At 53.9% G+C, this 12,024-nt stretch overlaps 1 protein-coding gene and 1 long non-coding RNA gene across 2 annotated transcripts in view; one reads left to right on the plus strand and one right to left on the minus strand.

The window, feature by feature from the left end:
• The first annotated feature begins 3,719 nt into the window (after window positions 1-3,719).
• Window positions 3,720-12,024, plus strand: part of LOC140106908 (uncharacterized) — an 82,984-nt gene continuing 74,679 nt past the window's right edge. The window contains exon 1 of the mRNA XM_072131546.1: window positions 3,720-3,853. The gene's annotated coding sequence lies outside the window, so the exon portion shown is untranslated. The remainder of the gene's footprint in view (window positions 3,854-12,024) is intronic.
• Window positions 4,818-7,417, minus strand: LOC140106911 (uncharacterized). Its single transcript, XR_011850899.1, has 2 exons — window positions 7,179-7,417; window positions 4,818-5,428 (listed from the first exon to the last, which is right to left on the minus strand). It is a non-coding gene; the product is annotated as an uncharacterized lncRNA (long non-coding RNA).

Genomic DNA, 12,024 nt, shown 5'->3' on the forward strand with positions numbered 1-12,024 from the left:
AATGCACTGTGCGGGGAGTCACTAAGATCCTGCACCCGATATCCTGCATGTGTCACTTCCCCGCTCAGGTCCCCGGAGTTCACCTTCTTCCTGGTGCATGTAAGTGCATTGTCCGTGTATAATGTGCTGTGCCGGGAGTTACTAAGATCCTGCGCCCGATATCCTGCATGTGTCACTTCCCCGCTCAGGTCCCTGGAGTTCACCTTCTTCTTCCTGGTGCATGTAAGTGCAGTGTCCGTGTATAATGCGCTGTGCGGGGAGTCACTAAGATCCTGCGCCCGATATCCTGCATGTGTCGCTTCCCCGCTCAGGTCCCCGGAGTTCACCTTCTTCTTCCTGGTGCATGTAAGTGCATTGTCCGTGTATAATGCGCTGTGCAGGGAGTCACTAAGATCCTGCACCCGATATCCTGCATGTGTCACTTCCCCGCTCAGGTCCCCGGAGTTCACCTTCTTCCTCCTGGTGCATGTGTGTGCATTGTCCGTGTATAATGCGCTGTGCGGGGAGTCACTGAGATCCTGTCCCGATATCCTGCATGTGTCACTTCCACGCTCAGGTCCCAGGAGTTCACCCTCTTCTTCCTGGTGCATGTAAGTGCATTGTCCATGTATAATGCGCTGTGCGGGGAGTCACTAAGATCCTGCGCCCGATATCCTGCATGTGTCGCTTCCCCGCTCAGGTCCCCGGAGTTCACCTTCTTCTTCCTGGTGCATGTAAGTGCATTGTCCGTGTATAATGCGCTGTGCGGGGAGTCACTAAGATCCTGCACCTGATATCCTGCATGTGTCACTTCCCCGCTCAGGTCCCCGGAGTTCACCTTCTTCTTCCTGGTGCATGTAAGTGCATTGTCCGTGTATAATGCGCTGTGCGGGGAGTCACTAAGATCCTGCGCCCGATATCCTGCATGTGTCGCTTCCCCGCTCAGGTCCCTGGAGTTCACCTTCTTCTTCCTGGTGCATGTAAGTGCATTGTCTGTGTATAATGCGCTGTGCGGGGAGTCACTAAGATCCTGCGCCCGATATCCTGCATGTGTCGCTTCCCCGCTCAGGTCCCTGGAGTTCACCTTCTTCTTCCTGGAGCATGTAAGTGCATTGTCCATGTATAATGCGCTGTGCGGGGAGTCACTAAGATCCTGCGCCCGATATCCTGCATGTGTCGCTTCCCCGCTCAGGTCCCCGGAGTTCACCTTCTTCTTCCTGGTGCATGTAAGTGCATTGTCCGTGTATAATGCGCTGTGCGGTGAGTCACTAAGATCCTGCACCCGATATCCTGCATGTGTCTCTTCCCCGCTCAGGTCCCCGGAGTTCACCTTCTTCTTCCTGGTGCATGTAAGTGCATTGTCCGTGTATAATGCGCTGTGCGGGGAGTCACGAAGATCGTGCGCCCGATATCCTGCATGTGTCGCTTCCCTGCTCAGGTCCCTGGAGTTCACCTTCTTCTTCCTGGTGCATGTAAGTGCATTGTCCGTGTATAATGCGCTGTGCGGGGAGTCACGAAGATCGTGCGCCCGATATCCTGCATGTGTCGCTTCCCTGCTCAGGTCCCTGGAGTTCACCTTCTTCTTCCTGGTGCATGTAAGTGCATTGTCCGTGTATAATGCGCTGTGCAGGGAGTCACTAAGATCCTGCCCCCGATATCCTGCATGTGTCGCTTCCCCGCTCAGGTCCCTGGAGTTCACCTTCTTCCTGGTGCATGTAAGTGCAATGTCCGTGTATAATGCGCTGTGCAGGGAGTCACTAAGATCCTGCACCTGATATCCTGCATGTGTCGCTTCCCCGCTCAGGTCCCCGGAGTTCACCGTCTTCTTCCTGGTGCATGTAAGTGCATTGTCCGTGTATAATGTGCTGTGCGGGGAGTCACTAAGATCCTGCGCCCAATATCCTGCATGTGTCGCTTCCCCGCTCAGGTCCCCGGAGTTCACCTTCTTCTTCCTGGTGCATGTAAGTGCATTGTCCGTGTATAATGCGCTGTGCGGGGAGTCACTAAGATCCTGCGCCCGATATCCTGCATGTGTCGCTTCCCCGCTCAGGTCCCCGGAGTTCACCTTCTTCTTCCTGGTGCATGTAAGTGCATTGTCCGTGTATAATGCGCTGTGCGGGGAGTCACTAAGATCCTGCGCCCGATATCCTGCATGTGTCACTTCCCCGCTCAGGTAGTGCGGGTAGTGCTGTGTACTATGGGGGTAGTGCTGTGTACTATGGGTGCAGTGCTGTGTACTATGGGGGTAGTGCTGTGTACTATGGGGGTAGTGCTGTGTACTATGGGGGTAGTGCTGTATACTATGGGGGTAGTTCTGTGTAGTATGGGTGCAGTGCTGTGTAGTATGGGTGCAGTGCTGTGTAGTATGGGTGCAGTGCTGTATACTATGGGGGCAGTGCTGTGTAGTATGGGGGCAGTGCTGTGTAGTATGGGGGCAGTGCTGTGTAGTATGGGTGCAGTGCTGTATACTATGGGTGCAGTGCTGTATACTATGGGTGCAGTGCTGTATACTATGGTGCAGTGCTGTGTACTATGGGTGCAGTGCTGTGTACTATGGGTGCAGTGCTGTGTACTATGGGTGCAGTGCTGTGTACTATGGGTGCAGTGCTGTGTACTATGGGGGTAGTTCTGTGTAGTATGGGTGCAGTGCTGTGTAGTATGGGTGCAGTGCTGTGTAGTATGGGTGTAGTGCTGTGTACTATGGGTGCAGTGCTGTGTACTATGGGTGCAGTGCTGTGTAGTATGGGGGCAGTGCTGTGTACTATGGGGACAGTGCTGTGTACTATGGGTGCAGTGCTGTATACTATGGGTGCAGTGCTGTATACTATGGGTGCAGTGCTGTGTACTATGGGTGCAGTGCTGTGTACTATGGGTGCAGTGCTGTGTACTATGGGTGCAGTGCTGTGTACTATGGGTGCAGTGCTGTGTACTATGGGTGCAGTGCCGTGTGCTATGGGTGCAGTGCCGTGTGCTATGGGTGCAGTGCCGTGTGCTATGGGGGCAGTGCCGTGTGCTATGGGGGCAGTGCCGTGTGCTATGGGGGCAGTGCCGTGTACTATGGGTGCAGTGCTGTGTAGTATGGGTGCAGTGCTGTGTAGTATGGGGGCAGTGCTGTGTAGTATGGGGGCAGTGCTGTGTGGTATGGGGCAGTGCCGTGTACTATGAGTGCGGGGCTGTGTACTATGGGTGTTATACTCTATATACATCACTAGGGGGGGGGGGGGTTATACTCTATATACATCACTAGGGGGGGGGGTTATACTCTATATACATCACTAGGGGGGGGGGTTATACTCTATATACATCACTAGGGGGGGGTTATACTCTATATACATCACTAGGGGGGGGGGGTTATACTCTATATACATCACTAGGGGGGGGGGGGGTTATACTCTATATACATCACTAGGGGGGGGGGGTTATACTCTATATACATCACTAGGGGGGGGGGGGTTATACTCTATATACATCACTAGGGGGGGGGGGTTATACTCTATATACATCACTAGGGGGGGGGTGTTATACTCTATATACATCACTAGGGGGGGGGGGTTATACTCTATATACATCACTAGGGGGGGGGTTATACTCTATATACATCACTAGGGGGGGGTGTTATACTCTATATACATCACTAGGGGGGGGGTGTTATACTCTATATACCTCACTAGGGGGGGTGTTATACTCTATATACCTCACTAGGGGTCAGTCTTACTCTTCATCTTCTCTCAGAAGTGAAAGTAAAACTTGTGAGGATGAGACTCGGCAGCCGCGGCCATTACAGAACAGGGTGGAGGTCGTATCCCGGATCACAGGACATGAAAGATCCCCCCATATCCCCTCTACCTACTGCTCCTGTCACTCAGCACCGCAGGTAAGTGTCCCCTGTGTATGTCATATGGATCAGCAATGCTACACAAGTTATTGCCTGGTGCTGGGGGATATATACAGTAACTGCCCGGTGCTGGGGGGGATATATATATACAGTAACTGCCCGGTGCTGGGGGGATATATATACAGTAACTGCCCGGTGCTGGGGGTATATATACAGTAACTGCCCGGTGCTGGGGGGATATATACAGTAACTGCCCGGTGCTGGGGGGATATATATACAGTAACTGCCCGGTGCTGGGGGGATATATATACAGTAACTGCCCGGTGCTGGGGGGATATATATACAGTAACTGCCCGGTGCTGGGGGGGATATATACAGTAACTGCCCGGTGCTGGGGGTGTATACAGTAACTGCCCGGTGCTGGGGGTGTATACAGTAACTGCCCGGTGCTGGGGGGATATATATACAGTAACTGCCGGTGCTGGGGGATATATATACAGTAACTGCCCGGTGCTGGGGGTATATATACAGTAATTGCCCAGTCTTGGGTAATTTTCTATTGGATTTGGCCCTCCTGAAACACGGCGCTGCTGAGTGGTTCCCTGCACATATGGAACGGTCATGGTGAAACCTGCATGAGGGTACAGATATACCTTGCCCCTTGTTAAAGGACCAGCAGGCACCCGTGGGCTGATGCGCCACTGGCCCCCGCTGAGGTGTTCCTGGGAAAGTTGCAACCACACATGCGTCACCATGGCCGCCCTCCCAATAGCATGTGACCGGACAAGGCGACGACGGTATCTTCATCATAACACAACCACGCGGCACCCTCATGCAGCTTGTGGACGCCATATATCGTGTCTGAATAAACAAACAGCTCAGGCCCATGACATAAACATGTGGTGGCCCTGAGAAACCCAGGAGCCAGTTTCCGCTCCAATCCTTTTACGAAAGACCGCTTCTTATCGGTAGCCACGTGCGGCACAGGAACAAGGACCAAATATCAAAAAATTCTGGTTTTATTACTGTTTACCTTATTTCTGTGGACAGGTGAGTACCCGAAGGAGCAACACCACAAAATGTAGAAACGTAAACCTGGCATCTCATCCAGTCCCTTTGCCAAGAGCAAGGCCACTGAAACGGCCACGACTGCCGGAGTGTAGTTTTTCTTCTCTAACTGACCTATAAATGATTTTAACAAACTAAGAAGCTTCTAAGTCAGTTTCCGCCTGAGTCTTAGCAGTTGACTATGCATTCAAGCAGGAGAACTCACCAGATCTTGGCGTCCCGACAACCATGGGGGGTGCCTCCAATGAGGGGTGGAGGCCTTTCCCACTGCCGAGAAGCCTCGTGATCTCCTGCTGCTGCTGGCTTTAGTTGGCCACTTGTACCAGACCACGAGCACTTCCAGGCTTGTGTCTGCGGCTACCTCCGGTCTTGTAACGTCCTTAGGGCGGTCACCAGATGATGAGGAAGATGAAAAGGATGAAGCAGAGTCCGAAGCGCTGCCGGGACTAAGCCTTGCCATGCTTCGGTGGTGATGGCTGCTGGATCTATGCTCGGATCTTCTTCTCTTGATCCGCATGTGGCGCCGCCATTGTTCACTTGGGGAGCCTGCAGAAGAAAAAGGGAAAGTAGCGCCACCAGTAGCCAAAACCGTTGTTCGGCCTACTGACCCCTGGGATTGACATGTTACACCATCTCCACAGCCGATGATAACGGCCGAGCAGCAGCAGCCCTATGGGACCGAAAGTCAATACCCGGGTTCATACCAGCATAACCCCTCTCATCCCCCAGTGAACCACTAGCTCCACCCCCTGCCCATCCCCCGTTCACCTCCTCCTAGTGCCCAAAACTGCAACTAGGAGACCGAGTGCCCAAACTGCAACCCAGACACACTTATTTATTGCAACGTGCCAACACAGCAAAATCTTCTTGCTCTGTGCTGCAGCTTTCAACGGTCCCGAGGGAGAGAAAATTCAGATTGCCATTGCAGATCCCTTGACAACCCACTAACCAGGAAGAATTGTGGAGCTAAGAGCAGGAGCTTCAATGGCGCCAATGATAATCCGCCCATGTCCAAACCGTCTCTTCCTGCAGTCTCCGGTAGACCCAGAGGCTTCACTTTAAAAGAATGCTGAGTGTGTCACGTCTGGGCTACCTGGGCCTGCAGGAGGATCTCTTAAGCCCTGTCTTGTGAATTCTTTGCTGGGGCAACAGCCCGAGTGCCCACTGAGAGGGCTCTGACTGCCACCTCTGGCACCTGTGCCACAGGTTCGCCACCACTGTCCTAGTGGATCCGGAGCTGCTCCAACCCAATGTGCTTTTCTTATCAAAACTTTGTATTGTGCCAGAAAAACGGTGGCAAGATATTGGCTGTCTGCTCGTTCTCCGACCCCTCGTGACTGGTTCTAAGCGGTAATTGCTTCCCCTTAAAAAAAATTATTTTTACTCATAGGCAAAAGAGCAGAAGTTTCCTCGCCACATGGGAAAAATGTCTGAGCAATCACTTGCCACTGCTCCTCCATCCCCTGATTAGCTCCGTTACTCGGGTGTCTCTGACTGTCACCTCTACGAGAGCGATGAAAGCGTCGGAGCGCAGGCGGATTGTCTGTCTCTACTGATTTGCAGAGAATTGCTGACTATACAGGAGATAACATCAGGTCTACTTTGTATCTCTGACATAATGAGGCTCATTTACTATGAACAGTACCGAGCGCGGGGTGTCCTGTGTAGCGCGCGGGGTGTCCTGTGTAGCGCGCGGGGTGTCCTGTGTAGCGCGCGGGGTGTCCTGTGTAGCGCGCGGGGTGTCCTGTGTAGCGCGCGGGGTGTCCTGTGTAGCGCGCGGGGTGTCCTGTGTAGCGCGCGGGGTGTCCTGTGTAGCGCGCGGGGTGTCCTGTGTAGCGCGCGGGGTGTCCTGTGTAGCGTGCAGGGGACGCTGGATTACGGATTTATGGCGCACGCTCTTCATGAATCTGGCGCCACTCAACTAATATTTTACCAAAAACCCCTCAATAGTGCAGAATAAGTAGAGTAACCGATACTTCATATGGGACATAATCTTTACTCATCACATCAGTCACACACAATGACCAGAGAAAAGTATAAACACCCCATGAAAAACCCACAGACCAACAGTGTGATAATATCCGGACGGGGAGTTATCATATAACAAGGTCCTGGTAACATCATAGATATCACAGCAGCAGTTCTACAACACAACCAACCAGAGGCCACGCTCCACAGGTCCAGGACCACGCTGTCCCAACACCCCACGCACGTTTCGCACCCTGCTTCGTCAGGAGGTGCCAGAACAATGTGCCACAGAACCGTATAAAGACCGTATACAGGTGGAGGTCATTACCAGTGAGGTGTTTTGTTGCGGCGCATGTCAGGAAGCGTCCACAACACCTCAGAATCCGGCGCCAGCGTCACGGATCCAGCACCGCCTTCCAAACGATGCAGGAGCCGCTAAGCACGCCCACAGGAAGTGAGCTAGGGTTCGATTTCCTGTCATGTGCACAAACACCTCAGACATCACGGTGGCCATCTTGGAAGTGGGCAAAATGACCCTATCCTCATAGATCGCCTTTCTAACATATCCTTTATACCACACAGAATTAATTTTTTTAACCCCTTCCCGACATTTGAGGTAATAATACTGCATGGCGGGAGGGGCGTTCCCACATTTTGCAGTACTATTACGTCATGCTCTGGCACCGGCTCCTGAACGTTACAGCTGGCACCCGACTCTAATACCCGAGGGGTAGAAGGGAAGTGTACACGTGAGAGGGGTAGAAGGGAAGTGTACACGTGAGAGGGGTAGAAGGGAAGTGCACACGTGAGAGGGGTAGAAGGGAAGTGCACACGTGAGAGGGGTAGAAGGGAAGTGTACACACGAGAGGGGTAGAAGGGAAGTGCACACGTGAGAGGGGTAGAAGGGAAGTGTACACGTGAGAGGGGTAGAAGGGAAGTGTACACGTGAGAGGGGTAGAAGGGAAGTGTACACGTGAGAGGGGTAGAAGGGAAGTGCACACGTGAGAGGGGTAGAAGGGAAGTGTACACGTGAGAGGGGTAGAAGGGAAGTGCACACGTGAGAGGGGTAGAAGGGAAGTGTACACGTGAGAGGGGTAGAAGGGAAGTGTACACGTGAGAGGGGTAGAAGGGAAGTGCACACGTGAGAGGGGTAGAAGGGAAGTGCACACGTGAGAGGGGTAGAAGGGAAGTGTACACACGAGAGGGGTAGAAGGGAAGTGCACACGTGAGAGGGGTAGAAGGGAAGTGTACACGTGAGAGGGGTAGAAGGGAAGTGTACACGTGAGAGGGGTAGAAGGGAAGTGTACACGTGAGAGGGGTAGAAGGGAAGTGTACACATGAGAGGGGTAGAAGGAAGTGCACGCGTGAGAGGGGCAGAAGGGAAGTGCACACGTGAGAGGGGCAGAAGGGAAGTGTACGCGTGAGAGGGGTAGAAGGGAAGTGCACACATGAGAGGGGTAGAAGGGAAGTGTACACACGAGAGGGGCAGAAGGGAAGTGCACACGTGAGAGGGGTAGAAGGGAAGTGCACACGTGAGAGGGGTAGAAGGGAAGTGTACACGTGAGAGGGGTAGAAGGGAAGTGTACACGTGAGAGGGGTAGAAGGGAAGTGCACACGTGAGAGGGGTAGAAGGGAAGTGTACACATGAGAGGGGTAGAAGGGAAGTGTACACGTGAGAGAGTTAGAAGGGAAGTGCACACGTGAGAGGGGTAGAAGGGAAGTGTACACACGAGAGGGGTAGAAGGGAAGTGTACGCACGAGAGGGGTAGAAGGGAAGTGCACACGTGAGAGGGGTAGAAGGGAAGTGCACGCGTGAGAGGGGTAGAAGGGAAGTGTACACATGAGAGGGGTAGAAGGGAAGTGTACACATAAGAGGGGTAGAAGGGAAGTGCACACGTGAGAGGGGTAGAAGGGAAGTGCACACATGAGAGGGGTAGAAGGGAAGTGTACACGTGAGAGGGGTAGAAGGGAAGTGCACACGTGAGAGCGGTAGAAGGGAAGTGCACACGTGAGAGGGGTAGAAGGGAAGTGCACACGTGAGAGGGGTAGAAGGGAAGTGCACACGTGAGAGGGGCAGAAGGGAAGTGCACACACGAGAGGGGCAGAAGGGAAGTGCACACACGAGAGGGGCAGAAGGGAAGTGTACGCACGAGAGGAGTAGAAGGGAAGTGTACACACGAGAGGGGCAGAAGGGAAGTGCACACACGAGAGGGGCAGAAGGGAAGTGCACACGTGAGAGGGGCAGAAGGGAAGTGTACGCGTGAGAGGGGTAGAAGGGAAGTGCACACATGAGAGGGGTAGAAGGGAAGTGTACACACGAGAGGGGCAGAAGGGAAGTGCACACGTGAGAGGGGTAGAAGGGAAGTGTACACGTGAGAGGGGTAGAAGGGAAGTGTACACGTGAGAGGGGTAGAAGGGAAGTGTACACGTGAGAGGGGTAGAAGGGAAGTGCACACGTGAGAGGGGCATAAGGGAAGTGCACACGTGAGAGGGGCATAAGGGAAGTGCACACGTGAGAGGGGCAGAAGGGAAGTGTACACGTGAGAGGGGCAGAAGGGAAGTGCACACGTGAGAGGGGCAGAAGGGAAGTGTACACGTGAGAGGGGTAGAAGGGAAGTGTACACGTGAGAGGGGTAGAAGGGAAGTGTACACGTGAGAGGGGTAGAAGGGAAGTGTACACACGAGAGGGGTAGAAGGGAAGTGCACACGTGAGAGGGGTAGAAGGGAAGTGTACACGTGAGAGGGGTAGAAGGGAAGTGTACACGTGAGAGGGGTAGAAGGGAAGTGTACACGTGAGAGGGGCATAAGGGAAGTGCACACGTGAGAGGGGCAGAAGGGAAGTGCACACGTGAGAGGGGCAGAAGGGAAGTGTACACGTGAGAGGGGTAGAAGGGAAGTGTACACGTGAGAGGGGTAGAAGGGAAGTGCACACATGAGAGGGGTAGAAGGGAAGTGCACACGTGAGAGGGGTAGAAGGGAAGTGCACACGTGAGAGGGGTAGAAGGGAAGTGCACACACGAGAGGGGTAGAAGAGAAGTGCACGCGTGAGAGGGGTAGAAGGGAAGTGTACACACGAGAGGGGTAGAAGGGAAGTGTACACACGAGAGGGGCAGAAGGGAAGTGCACACGTGAGAGGGGTAGAAGGGAAGTGCACACGTGAGAGGGGTAGAAGGGAAGTGTACACGTGAGAGGGGTAGAAGGGAAGTGTACACGTGAGAGGGGTAGAAGGGAAGTGTACACGTGAGAGGGGTAGAAGGGAAGTGCACACGTGAGAGGGGTAGAAGGGAAGTGTACACATGAGAGGGGTAGAAGGGAAGTGTACACGTGAGAGAGTTAGAAGGGAAGTGCACACGTGAGAGGGGTAGAAGGGAAGTGTACACACGAGAGGGGTAGAAGGGAAGTGTACGCACGAGAGGGGTAGAAGGGAAGTGCACACGTGAGAGGGGTAGAAGGGAAGTGCACGCGTGAGAGGGGTAGAAGGGAAGTGTACACATGAGAGGGGTAGAAGGGAAGTGTACACATGAGAGGGGTAGAAGGGAAGTGCACACGTGAGAGGGGTAGAAGGGAAGTGTACACATGAGAGGGGTAAAAGGGAAGTGTACACGTGAGAGAGTTAGAAGGGAAGTGCACACGTGAGAGGGGTAAAAGGGAAGTGTACACGTGAGAGAGTTAGAAGGGAAGTGCACACGTGAGAGGGGTAGAAGGGAAGTGCACACGTGAGAGGGGTAGAAGGGAAGTGCACACGTGAGAGGGGTAGAAGGGAAGTGCACACGCGAGAGGGGTAGAAGGGAAGTGCACACGCGAGAGGGGTAGAAGGGAAGTGCACACGTGAGAGGGGCAGAAGGGAAGTGCACACGTGAGAGGGGCAGAAGGGAAGTGCACACGTGAGAGGGGCAGAAGGGAAGTGCACACGTGAGAGGGGCAGAAGGGAAGTGCACACGTGAGAGGGGTAGAAGGGAAGTGTACACGTGAGAGGGGTAGAAGGGAAGTGCACACGTGAGAGGGGTAGAAGGGAAGTGCACACGCGAGAGGGGCAGAAGGGAAGTGCACGCGTGAGAGGGGTAGAAGGGAAGTGTACACGTGAGAGGGGTAGAAGGGAAGTGCACACGTGAGAGCGGTAGAAGGGAAGTGCACACGCGAGAGGGGCAGAAGGGAAGTGCACACGCGAGAGGGGTAGAAGGGAAGTGCACACGTGAGAGGGGTAGAAGGGAAGTGTACACGTGAGAGGGGTAGAAGGGAAGTGCACACGTGAGAGCGGTAGAAGGGAAGTGCACACGCGAGAGGGGCAGAAGGGAAGTGCACACGTGAGAGGGGTAGAAGGGAAGTGCACACGTGAGAGGGGTAGAAGGGAAGTGTACACACGAGAGGGGTAGAAGGGAAGTGCACACGCGAGAGGGGCAGAAGGGAAGTGTACACATGAGAGGAGTAGAAGGGAAGTGCACACATGAGAGGGGTAGAAGGGAAGTGTACACGTGAGAGGGGTAGAAGGGAAGTGCACACGTGAGAGCGGTAGAAGGGAAGTGCACACGCGAGAGGGGCAGAAGGGAAGTGCACACGTGAGAGGGGTAGAAGGGAAGTGCACACGTGAGAGGGGTAGAAGGGAAGTGTACACACGAGAGGGGTAGAAGGGAAGTGCACACGCGAGAGGGGCAGAAGGGAAGTGTACACATGAGAGGAGTAGAAGGGAAGTGTACACGTGAGAGGGGTAGAAGGGAAGTGCACACGTGAGAGGGGTAGAAGGGAAGTGTACACACGAGAGGGGTAGAAGGGAAGTGTACACACGAGAGGGGTAGAAGGGAAGTGTACACGTGAGAGGGGTAGAAGGGAAGTGTACACACGAGAGGGGTAGAAGGGAAGTGCACACGTGAGAGGGGTAGAAGGGAAGTGTACACATGAGAGGGGTAGAAGGGAAGTGCACACGTGAGAGGGGTAGAAGGGAAGTGCACACGTGAGAGGGGTAGAAGGGAAGTGCACACGCGAGAGGGGTAGAAGGGAAGTGTACACACGAGAGGGGTAGAAGGGAAGTGCACACGTGAGAGGGGTAGAAGGGAAGTGCACGCGTGAGAGGGGTAGAAGGGAAGTGTACACATGAGAGGGGTAGAAGGGAAGTGTACACATAAGAGGGGTAGAAGGGAAGTGCACACGTGAGAGGGGTAGAAGGGAAGTGCACACAT

This window comes from Engystomops pustulosus, unplaced genomic scaffold (assembly GCF_040894005.1).
Source record: "Engystomops pustulosus unplaced genomic scaffold, aEngPut4.maternal MAT_SCAFFOLD_87, whole genome shotgun sequence".
In the NCBI taxonomy this organism is placed as follows: domain Eukaryota; kingdom Metazoa; phylum Chordata; class Amphibia; order Anura; family Leptodactylidae; genus Engystomops; species Engystomops pustulosus.